This window comes from Engraulis encrasicolus, chromosome 5 (assembly GCF_034702125.1).
Source record: "Engraulis encrasicolus isolate BLACKSEA-1 chromosome 5, IST_EnEncr_1.0, whole genome shotgun sequence".
Taxonomy (NCBI): Eukaryota; Metazoa; Chordata; class Actinopteri; order Clupeiformes; family Engraulidae; genus Engraulis; species Engraulis encrasicolus.
Genome location: NC_085861.1, coordinates 41,298,474 through 41,308,473, shown reverse-complemented (window position 1 = coordinate 41,308,473; position 10,000 = coordinate 41,298,474). Strand labels below are relative to the sequence as shown.

The 10,000-nt window shown below is 42.9% G+C and overlaps 1 protein-coding gene across 13 annotated transcripts in view; it reads left to right on the top strand.

Moving 5' to 3' along the window:
- The first annotated feature begins 6,339 nt into the window (after window positions 1–6,339).
- The window catches only part of satb1b (SATB homeobox 1b), a 91,581-nt gene continuing 87,920 nt past the window's right edge, over window positions 6,340–10,000 (top strand). For all 13 annotated transcript variants that reach the window (XM_063199405.1, XM_063199400.1, XM_063199402.1 and 10 more), the window contains exon 1: window positions 6,340–6,533. The gene's annotated coding sequence lies outside the window, so the exon portion shown is untranslated. The remainder of the gene's footprint in view (window positions 6,534–10,000) is intronic.

Below are 10,000 nucleotides of genomic sequence, written 5' to 3'. Positions count from 1 at the left end.
TTTTGCATGTAATGAACGAAATCTGGCAACACATGAGTATAGCTCAGATTCATGAAGAAAAGGTTTTAACTCTTTTGGACACTAAGTAAACACATAAAGGACTTGATAAGTTATGTGAACATGTTGATGCTATTCAAAGTAATCCCTTTAAATTGTCAGACGCTTCAATTTATGGCTGTTATAAAACTTGCATAAGCTACTGTATGCTTTAGTCGGTAAATTGCTTCACGCAGCCGGTATTGGATAGTCAAAAGACCTCAGTCATAAGCAAATGAACTTGAAGGCATTTTAACTTTTCTCTAATAGTGTTCTCCAGGGGACTACTGTGGCACAGCGTCCTAAGTCCTCTAAATAAGGGCTTCCACGCCCATGGCAACCCAGGTTCTAATCCAGCCTAGGTCATTTGCCCAGCCCTGCCCTATCTTTCCCTCCCACTCCCTTCCTGTCCTGTCATACTCTTGAGTCTTGACTGTCCTATCAACAACAAAGACACAAAGGGTGGATTCCAATCTGCGGACTCCCGTCCTCCCTTGCTCACTTACCTGCTTGTGACTTTGTGATGACGTCACTGACGACAGAAACTTAATTTAATATCTTGCAAAAGCGCAATTCTAATGTTATTTTTTCATTTGCAATCAGGATGGCGAATGAAGAGCAGACCCCAAAAGTTGTGGTGGCTAGGCTGACAGCGGGGAAACTTGATTGCTTTCTCCATGAAGGTGGGGCGTCAGAATAACGTGAGGCCACAAGCATAAGTGGAGGACAGGAGTCCGCATATTGGAATGTACACAAAGACACAAAAAGCCCCTAAAAGCACTTCCTCTGCCTGACTATGGGGATCCAGGAGTTACACTTCAGGAATATAGACTGGACATCTCAAGAATATAGATGCTACTGTACTGTACAGCATTGGCCTGTTGATTAAACGTGTGTCCTACATTTGGCTTGTGGATACACAAATGATGCTGATTTTATTGAAGTGTAACTGTACAATAAAGTAGTTGGGATGTGTCACCACCATAAAGAGGGAAGTGGGCCTTGTGTTCTTTTAACCAGTCTGTAACCAACACAGACCAACATAATCTCTTGCTAATGCTAAACCTCATATAGGCCTACGTTGCTACTTTGGTCTCAGCTTATTTGACTAGTCCTATAGACTTTTGATACAGGTTTGGATTAACCAACTGTCATACTGTGGGTCTTGGGTTAGCAGTTGACTTTGAATCAGGTCCGGGGTTAGAGTTAGGGTTACGGTTATTTTAATCAGACTGGATTCCACAAAACCCTCTGCAATGTCTTTAATGAAGGCACCACCCACAGGTTATTATTCAGCAAAGAATTGGAAAAATCAGTCTGGATCTCCCAAAACGTCCGGTAATTGTGAGAGCACCACCCATATAAAAACATTACCCCATGTCCAATGTAATCAGATTAGGGTTAGGGATAGTCTGCAAAGAACAGATAAATCAAACTCGGTTTCAACAATCCATCTCTACCCCATCTGCTGTGAGGGAACTACCCAAATTAAATGACCCAAGTAAGGGACATTCATTAACCCTTTACTGCACTCCCAGAGAGCAACAGACACTTCCAAAGCATCTGGATCCTTCACAGTGTGAATATTAACAGAGTAAGAACAACCATAGGGTATCACAAACATAGTATAAAGTAAACTAAGGCTTCAAACATAGTTCAGGCTTACGGTGGTTTCACATTTTTGTGAGACAGTAATGCATGTTGTTTTGTTAGTTTAATGCTGACCTCCTTTCATGTCTGTCTGGGAAACACAAAGCGATGATGAGGATGTATCATGTGTTGTTACCAAGCAGCCCGCACTTAAGTGACATTTAATACACTCCTCCCACGAAGAGTATCACAAACACCGCTACGGTGGTTTCGTACTAAGGCCGTTGTCGTGTTGTCGCTTTAATGCTTAAACTTCCATCCTTGTTTGGGAAACAACACCCCACAGGAGGATGACAGCCATGTAGGCCTATCATGTGTTGGTGCTCCCAGGCGGCCCACAGGTGAATGACATTTTAGATACTTGCACCTGCGGAGAGAGAGTCCGAGCTCTGTAATGTGTGCTCTTTAATCATGTCCAGCCAGGCACAATAGAACGCCTCCCCCTCTAATCGCCTCCTTATCAGACATGCAGTCCGTCGCATGAGTTTGCATGATGCGACTAATCACATCAGTTTAATTGAGCAAAAGTAATAGGCTCTGTGCAAATACTACGTCTCGCTGTGACTCAAAACATTGGAAAAGGATGCAGGCACAGCGATACAAGCACAGAATGGTGTGTTTTGAGCAAAGAGATGCCCCATGGTTTCACTGGGGAGCCTTGAGAGAGAGAGAGAGAGTGTGTGTGTGTGTGTGTGTGTGTGTGTGTGTGTGTGTGTGTGTGTGTGTGTGTGTGTGTCTGGGTGTGTGTGTGTGTGTGTGTGTGTGTGTGTGTGTGTGTGTGTGTGTGTGTGACTAACTCACCCTCAATTTCTGGGATATGTGAATAGGAGGCCAGCCTTGAAAGTCTGGGTGCGTGCGTGTGTGCGTACGTACATATGTGTATGCATGTATGCGTGTGTGTGTGTGTGTGTGTGTGTGTGTGTGTGTGTGTGTGTGTGTGTGTGTGTGTGTGTGTGCGTGCATGCGCGCGTGCGTGCGTGTGTGTGTGTACCGTATGTGCCTTGTTTTTGAAAATTACTCAATGTGAAATATCTAAGGCTAAATACCAATGTTGGAGGACGTGGCAGTTTGCAGTGTAGCACTGTCTAGCTTCATTCAACCTGTTGCCTCAATAAAAAGTATAGAGAGGGATACATTTCATTCCTGAGTATGGAACTCCCCCATTATTCCTAAAGTCACCCACAATTCTGACAATCATCTACAACAGAGAAAAGCCCATGAATCATTAATTGCATGACAGGTAAAGTGTCTTCCCTTTTTTGTTACTTCCAATAAAACAAAAAGCATTATGGGTAATAGGTTGAAGACAGAGCTCAGCACTGTGTGAGAGATACACCCTTAAAACATGATATAAAACACATTCCTTGTATATACCAGACGGCTGACGTTTTGCTTTGGGCATCTTTTTGTAGACAAATTGTCCTCTGTAAGTAACAGTGGTCTGTAATTAACACGTGCCCACTTGATGAAAATGCAGCCGTGATGTTCCTCTCTAGTCGTTGTGTTGTTAGAATTAATTTTAGGTTGTTTGATGTGTTTAGGTGTTTTTTTTTTTTACATCGCCTCGTCAAAGTGCATATCATTGATGATAGATATGAATAAGTCAGAGAAAGTTTCTTCAGACCACAAAGGTCTCTACTGTGTAATCAGCCAGAGTTTGTCTCCAATTAATGTGAACATCATCAGAATGCTTATTTGCACAACTCCTTCCGACGGTGAGATTAAAGCAGTCTTTAACCCCTGGCTAGGCTGTTGCATTATATGTAGATAATGGAAATATTCTGTCTACTTTGGCTGGCAATACTACATTTGGCTAGTATGTACATCCTAACATTTTCAATAAGTTTATTCTGCTTTGTGAATTTTTATACAGCGAATTATTTTTACAAAACTAAATCTTGAAAATATGATCACCAAAGTCCCAAGACAATCAGTTTAGAAAAGGCTCAATAAAACAACATTTGAAAGACTACATAGACCTGGCACTACTTCAGTAACCCACTGGCCTGGCCCTCACTAGCCTGTTGTATGGCTTGGGAATTATTCGAGCGTCTCACGTGTCCCCCTTGTGGTCGCTTTGGGAAATAAACCAAAGCGCTGTTTTAAAATGACTCAGAACAAGACCACATTTATTCAAGGTTGGCAACGAGGGAGGGGGCAGGAGCCACCTAAAGGGTTAATTGCACTTCAGATACGTTAAAGCAGCTTGGTTTTGAACTCCCCCGTGTTCTCTGAACAAATAGTTGAAGTGTCATAGTTAAATAGTGATTCATATCGAGACAACAGAAATGGGTACATGTGATGGCAAATGAAACTACCATACCTTTATTGCGGTGTTCCAAAAACCGCACCCGACCAGTTTTCTGAGAAAGACATATGATCTGCCAGTTACAAAACGTGGTGTTAATGGCAGAATTGACAAGTGTTTTCTCGCCCAATAACAGGAAAGTCTATGCAGGTTTAAGCAACAGCACAATCAAACTTGAGATCTCAAACCTTTTAAAAAAAAAAGAAATGGAGAGTGTGTTCTCGTATGCTGTGACTAATTTGGAGTCGGTCATCATTCGGTCTTAAAATAAAAACAGCCTTTTGGTGCCTTACTTTTGTTGTGCTGTTTGTTTTAAGACGTGTGCATGCTCCGTCCTCTCTGATAAAACTTGTGAGTTACAACCCGCACACCTATGCCCGCAACGCTCTTCTCCATCTGTTCGCCCTGTTTATGGCCGTTAGGTTTGAAGGCTGCGTCTCTCGCATCCACATGTGCAATGGGCATCACCCAAAATAAACCTCGTCAGAATATTTTTGTTGAGTTTTATGTTTTACAGCCTGCAAATGTAGCGTTCTGTGACAGCTGTGACAGAATATAAAATGGTGACACTGTGCGCATATCTACCGGAAAGAAACACAAGTTCGGTATAACCTACCTTTCCGTTCCAGCGCCAATACAGATGTCTGCAAACATCTCAGTCTTTATTCTGCACACTGACAGTCATGTTTTGATTGGCATGTACTGTCCACAGAATTTGCAAAAGCTGAAGGATTGTTCAATATCCTAATAACCTGTTCCACGTGGGGTTTTAAGGGACCTGTTACTCCTCTGTTACGCACCATGGCATCGCATCAACCACGGACTAGGACAGGCCTTTGCATCATTTTCAGAATAGGCCTATGCAATACTAAATAGTTAACAGCTAAAAATATTTGGTGTGTAATTTGGATATGTGACTTTACTTTTCTAGCTTTTTTGGAGGGGGGGAGGCAGCAGCATAAATCATTTTGTTAAAAATGTTTTTTTAAGGCCAATAAAATCTAATGCCTAGTGCCGTAAAGAGTTGTCTAACAGAAAATCTGAAAGTGCGTCGGGTGAAAGTGGTGCGTCTTGGGTGAGTCCGCGTCTTTGGGGAGCCATGGCAAAATAAACGCACCACGTTTGTAATTTTATTTCTTACATTATATAATTTCACTTCATTGTTTTACCAGCAGAATTATCTTTAAAGGCATACTTTCAAATAAAATGTCCACCAACGAAAAAGGTAAACCATTAAATCTTTTGGTGCGTTTTGGTAAATACAAAATTCGGTCTCTGCGGTGTTTTTTTAATCGAGTTTTTTGTTTTTGATATTTTATATAACCATGGCGTTTTAATGGGCAGGGCTGGTTGCCACCATTGTGATTTTGTGATTTCTGATATTGCAGTTTGGAGCCAAACATTAGGCGTTAATTAAGCACCCCTCCTAATGAGGCTTCTGCAGCTGTGGCAACTTCTACATCCGCCTGTCTGTGTGTCAATCGCGGACCTCGCCAGTATCTTTGTTGATTTTGTTCAGGCTTCTTCATTACCAAAAGATTTACAATTTACCCAAGGCCCCCCTAAACAGCTAGATAGAGTGACCACGAAACAAAACGTGCTGTGAGAAAACACGGACTCCAAGTTTGATCATAATACCACTCAGTCCTGTGCGTAGAGGCATGTGATGCTTAAAAAAAACAGCCTAAGTAAAATGCATAACTTACTTGTGTGTAGTGTAAGGCAGTAGCCATATGAAGTCTTGACTTGTTATTATTTTTCATTTAGGTTATTACGAATGTCGTATATGCGTAATTATTTTTTAATGACACTTGGTTAAGTGGGGATCTAATGACTTACAATGGGTACCGTTTTTTGCTCTTACTGACTGGACTAGTTAAAATAGATCTGTTCAAACTCCATGAAGCGCAGTGTAAATGTCGAACATTTCTCCCATTTCTGTGTCATCATATGCCCAAACAGATAAATAGCCTACCAGCATGACGAGCAAATGCCCATTAAGATTTTAAAGTGTTGTTGTTAATGACAACTTATCGTGTTCATGTCTCTACTTTTAAATTAAACCACTTTTTCTGACATCTCGGCATGGGGTGTGTAAACATGAGAATGGATGAGTGTGAACGCGCTCCTGACAGTCCACTTTCCCCCCTCTCTTATGGCAGCGCTCCCAGGAGAGCGCGCGCCGCGGAGAGATGGGGCAAAAGACAGAAGCTGCGCCACAGCTGGCAAATCATCTCGCGGAGCATCAGAGACGGGGAGGGGCGGTTCGTTTACCTGACACCCTCTCATGCTGTAGAACCCTCCTCCTCGTGCCTCTATCCCCCGCCGCAGCCCACGTTGTTCGCAGTCGCATGCCATTCGTGCGCTCCTGAAGTTATTAGTTGAGCAGCCAGTTCGCGAGTGACAGCGTTTACCGCCATCACTATTCGCAGGAGTTCTTCCCTTGCTTCTTTGGATCTCTCCAGGTGGGAAGAAGTTGAATAGAATTTTTGCACCGTTGATGGAAAACAAGGTCTACCGGTGACTGCTAACTTCGAAGGTACAGTTGCATCTCTTTTACATCCCGTTTTCATGAGAAATGTTTCATGTGACATGTCATTTACACCTGCCGAGAGGTCGAGTCAAAGCTTTTAGCCCTCAACGCTTTACTTGTTTACATGATCAATGGGAACAAACATTGGGCACTGGCCTTGAACAAGGTACTGCTACTTCTTTTTAAAACATTCGCACATTTTTGAGGTAGTCGGGACTTGAAAGGTGTGTCACTTTCATTTTGTGGCGACGGTGCGTCATGCGTATGCATGTGAATGGAAGTGCGTTTTTTGTTTACCGTAGCGATTCATATTTTTTTCGGTCCAAACAAACTTCGGATTATCAATACAGATAGATAGATGCGGTCAACGGGACTAGTTTCTCTGTTTGCGCTGACAATCACACTGAAACAGCAACTATTTCATCTTCACTGTAGAAAGCAATACATTCTTCTCTGCATACAAAGGTATCGGCAATGGTATTTCATATCAATACATTTTTTCATGCGTTGACAGGAACACATTGCATTATAACGTTATGTTTCCAAAGTGCATACCAGGAAAAGAACACAGACAGAGGTGTAAGCAGTCGACACAAAATACCATTAAAAGACTGTCACATGCTTCTCATCATCTTGCTAAGATAGCATTTCCACCCCCCTTTTTATCTGCTTATTATCTTTGGACCTCAGCAGAGGAGGTAAACGAGACAATGAGAAAACTAGGGGAAAAGGCACACACTAAACTGGCAGTGCAAGATTTGCCCATGCATGCATTATAGGCACTTGATCTATATCTCAAGAGTATTGACTCAACTGCTGGATAGTAGCCTACTGACAGTGGCCATGGCCATGGTTGAAAAAAAAAGAAGTCACCTGCCTTGGGGTAGTGTTTTTAGTCATAAATGTATGTTGATTCATTGTGAAATCAGCATGCTTGTGCAGGTTAACTCACTGAACTGTACTTTAAAGTCCTGATACAGCAGAGGTGTTTTGGTGTTAAAATTTGTTAAAAATGTGTTTAAAAATGGGCAATTAGGCATGCATATTCAGTCATTCACACATCAGGCCCCAAGTTGTTTTAAAATAGCAGTCGCTTGAAAAATAACACTAACAAAAATCCTATCTATATGCACATATTTAAACTCAGTCACACATAATTGAAAGCATTTATTTCAGTAGGTGCACCGCAAGATCACTTTCCTGTTTATGAGCTGAAGAATTGGTTTGGTATAATGCATAGACACACACCTGAATATTGTCTTTTAAAAATACATACTAATACATTAAATATAACAGCAATACTTCAGAACACATAATTAAAATAAATGCGTATACAGAGTACATTACACAGTACCCGTTGTTCTTAAAAATAGTAGTGCAGGTAACAATTACAATAAAAACAAAGTCTAAATGTCTCGATTGTAAGTCACTTTGGATAAAAGCATCTGCCAAATATAATATATTATAATGTAATGTAAATGTGAACATATTTTGTAAACAATGCACCTTCATTGTTCATATTTATCAAGTATATATCAATAAAATATTGAATCATAAATTATTATTTTGAGTGCTTCTACAATGAATGCCATAATTATACACACACACACACACACACACACACACACACACACACACACACACACACACACACACACACACACACACACACACACACACACACACACACACACACACACACACACACACACACACACAGAGGAATGGGTGCACCTCGGCATGGTGCTTGGCAAGTGGCGTGTGGAAAATAAGCTTGTGGTCGCACAATTAGGCCTCATCTCTCTTCTTCAAGGCTTCAGCGACAGACAGGATGATTGAGGTTTTGTGTAGGGTCAGTACTTTACTGAGCGGCGCAGAGAAAAACTTTTCCTGTCATGACAAAACGGTGTCACTTCTTGTAAGCGCCAGAGGAGATGAAAGAATGGTAGTAGTGCGTCTGAACATTTGAAATCCCCCTATCACACTGCTAACTGCTGCACCCCCCTCCCACCCCCACTGCCCTCTTTTTTTGTTCAACAGTATGCTTCCGTCAATCAATCTTGAATCTGTGAAAGTGTCACGTTCTTTGACGATCACTCCTCCTGACTTGAATCTGTCAGCGAGTCGCCTTGTAATGACACAAGCTCCTACTCACTCGCAACAGTTATAGGTGGGCGCAACAGTAGTGAAACCTCTTAGGGCTAACCTCATGATGTCACTTGCAGAGGTGCCATTCAAATCAAGAGAAGGGGTGAAAGATACAATGTGAAATGAGACAGAGAGAGAGAGAGAGAGAGAGAGAGAGAGAGAGAGAGAGAGAGAGAGAGAGAGAGAGAGAGAGAGAGAGAGAGAGAGAGAGAGAGAGAGAGAGAGAGAAAGAGACAGAAAGAGACAGAAAGAGAGAGTGTGTGTGAGAGAGAGGGACACAATTTTACTGTTCATTATTGTTTTTTGTCTGCAAGCTTGACCCCAGGTTGACTGCTTTGGAGTGGAGTAGGGCTGGCAGGAGCAGCAGTGGACGGCAGGGTCCTAAAGACCTCCGGCCTAAAAGTGAAAGTAGCTCACATCACATTGACCCCTGCTCTCTCCATAGTGCCAGAAGGAAGTGAGTCCACTCAAGTGCAAGTGCCGCAGGAAACACACCTAGATTAAAAAAAAAATCACTACCTTCACTGGCCTTCAGAAGTCAAATATCCCCGCTGCTTAATTGTTAATTTGTTTCTCAGAAGCGCGTACCTATATGGTGAAAGCTACGGCGGCGAATAAAATTCGGCGACAGAAGTTTGTCTCCTGTCACCTCTTTGCGACACAACACCCATTGTGTACTGTAGCCAGGGCCGTGTCTGCATGGCTTCCTGCCCTCCGAAACGAACAATTCTGCAGAAAAGAGAGCTCGCTCGTTTGCTCGCACCCGTACACATTATTGTCGTCGTTGACGCCGACCGCTGCGGTCGAGCGCACAGAGAAAAGTGCGGTCGTTGACTTGTACCTGAGGAAGAGAGCAAACGAGTGAGTGAGTGAGTGAGTGAGTGAGTGAGTGAGTGAGTGAGTGAGTGAGTGAGCAAACAACTCTCCTCCTCCCATCATCTCATGCCCTGGACCCTGCGAGACCAATTAGGACTAGTCGAGCACCTCCGTGGGCCACCTTCCTCTCTTGTTGAGTGCAAAGTGCTCTGGTGAGATTGAAACGGCGGCAACACTGTCACACCGCAGGCGTCAAACTGTTTACTTAACCACCCACCCACCTTCCACTCGAACAAAAAAAGACCCTACTCACACACACACACACACACACACACACACACACACACACACACACACACACACACACACACACAATGCAACAACGCACACAGACACACTCGCACGCACGCATGCACGCATGCACGCATGCACGCACGCACGCACGCACTCCCACAGGTACGCATGCACGCACGCACACACACACACGCACGCAAGCACACACAAACACA